Genomic DNA, 2,653 nt, shown 5'->3' on the forward strand with positions numbered 1-2,653 from the left:
ACGGCAATCACGAAATGGGTACTAACGTGAAAACCAACACTTGCACAGAAACTTTTCCAAATATTTTTCAAATAAATCCCATAAAAAATAGACAAAATTTGAAGATTGTCAGAAAAAGAATCACTCAAAAATAACTTTTTATTAAAAAGTTATAAAGGTTTCTGTCCAGGGACCTATCTGTAATGAAACAGAAAAGTTCCAGGGTTTTAACTGAGAAAACAGAAAACGCTTCGGTTGGGAATGCGCAAGCGCAAAGGAGAAAACGTATTTTGCCCGAAGGCGCCAACAGAAAACAGTTCGCGAATAAAAGAACAGAGGCTGACACGCGGGGTCCACATGTCAGGTTTGAAAAGCTCGCCGGCGCCCGAAGACTGCGGTGGACGCCGGCGTCGAACCACGGCGAGTTAGGAGAAACGGAGGGTACCAAGAGCTTCAGCGTCTTCTTCCGCGTCGGTGGGTGGTGGACTCGTCCAACGGGGAGCACCACGTCGACGGCGACACTTTCTCCGGCGGACGGTGGCTCGGGTGAGGATGGGGAACTCCGGTGGAGGGCTGCAAACTACAAATTGAGGCGCGGCTCAGAACGAGTGATGCAAGGTGAAGCTACTGGCAAGAGAATGGAGGCGGAGGAGCACACACGGGGGCGAATCGGGCTGGATCCCGTGGCGGGTCGCGGCGGCCGGAGTCGAGGAAGGAGACCTCCTCGGGGCTCTACCAGTGGCTAGGCTTGCTCTAGGGGGAGTGCAGGGCTGGTGAGTGCTCGAGTTGAAGCTCGGGGCCTCTATTTATAGGCAGATCGACGGGGTGGCCGTGAACGGAGAATCTCCGGCGAGCGATTACCGCGGAGCAGTGGATTGGCAGGTGGTTTGAGCGGCCAGGCAGCATCAGTGGAGGTTACTGGATTCGTTTCACAGCTAAACGAAGATGGTCTTGGCGTAATGGCGTCGGTCCACGGTGAGGTGACCGCACGGGCTCAACGGCGGCAGAGAGCGTGCTCCGCACCCTGCGGTTCATGACGAGAGTGGCAGCGCATTCGGGGGAGTGGAAGGCCACGCGGCGAGCTCCGGTGGTTTGGGTGGCGCTGGGTGGCGTCGTCGGCGCCGTGTCTCCCGCTGGCGCCCGCAAAGCCGCCGCCGGCGTCGGTCACGGGGCGGCGCACCTTCTGTTGCTCGTCGCTGACGCCCGCAAGGCGCCAGGCGTTCGTGCGGTGCAGGAACAAGAGGGCGGGGACGAGGAGCAAGGCGACGCGGTGGCACTGGCGAGATCGACGTCCGCTTCTGAAGAAAACGACAACAGCCACTGACTGAATCTCTGAACTTTCTGAATGTGACAAAGACAGTGCACTGCAGGTGTTCGACAGAAGGTTTTGGCTATGAGATAAATTTTTATGGAGCTGTAACTTGGTGAGATGACCACTCAAAGCACCCAGGGGCTGCCTGATTTTACTTGGAATTTTTGGAGAAGGTTTTGAATGAATTTCACCAAATTTGTCAAATCTGGTCCAAACTTGCAGCAGGTGTAGTTTGAGAATTTTGAACTGAAGACCAGTGGATCTTCATGGTTCTAGGTTGAGGGTTCAAAGGACTAGGAGGGAGAGTTGGTTTGGTGGCAAAAATCAAAACAGAAAATGGAGTTCCTTTGCAAATCTCCAAGTGCTAGAAAAGAAGGCAGAAATTTATTTGAATAGAATTTGAATGGAAATAGATACATGGGGAGGTTCAACTTGCTGGATTTGGTGTAAAACATGATCCAAAGGTGAGGGAAGGGTTAGGAGAGAGCATTTGCACTAAGGCCATGGTAAGAAGGAATTTTTGAAAGTGGCAAAGGAGTTTTCCAAAAGCCATAGTGCATTTCCAAAAAGATTTTTAAAAGTTGTTTTCCCCAAAAGAAAAACATTTGGTCTTGAGTCCAAATGAAAAGCAAGAACCTCCAAGACCAAAGACAGATCTTGGGTGAATCCAAACAAAACTTTTGCCATAAATAAAAGTATATGAGAGGGAGAGTTCTCTTGAAGAAAAATTTAAATCACTCCCCTCAAGTCAAATAAAAATCTTTTGAAAAATCCAAATAAAAACTTGGGTGTCACATAACCTTGGTCTCATCACTGAGGGAAATACCTACCATAGCTGTGCTGCATCATCCCTTCCTCTTTGGGGAAATACTGACGTAGTTCAAGCCGCATCAGCATACTAATAAAGCAATAATGTCTTCTCAAAATATCATGGCTAAAGAAAGTTATCCCTACAAAATCATATAATCTTGTCATGCTCTATCTACATCACACAAAGTAGTTATCATGCACAACCCCGATGACAAGCCAAGCAACTGTTTCATACTTTTAATGTTCTCAAGCTTTTCAACTTTCACGCAATACATGAGCGTGAGCCATGGATATAGCACTATAGGTGGAATAGAGTATGCTGAAGGTTGTGAGGAGAAGACAAAAAGGAGAAAGTCTCACATCAACTAAGCAAATTAATGGGCTATGGAGATGCCCATGAATTGATATCGATGTGATGACCCACAAGTATAGGGGATCAATCATAGTCCTCTCGATAAGTAAGAGTGTCGAAGCCAACGAGGAGCAGAAGGAAATGACAAGTGGTTTTCAGCAAGGTATTTTCTGCAAGCACTGAATAGTCGGTAACAGGTA

The sequence above is a fragment of the Triticum aestivum genome, chromosome 2D (genome assembly GCF_018294505.1).
Source record: "Triticum aestivum cultivar Chinese Spring chromosome 2D, IWGSC CS RefSeq v2.1, whole genome shotgun sequence".
NCBI lineage: Eukaryota > Viridiplantae > Streptophyta > Magnoliopsida > Poales > Poaceae > Triticum > Triticum aestivum.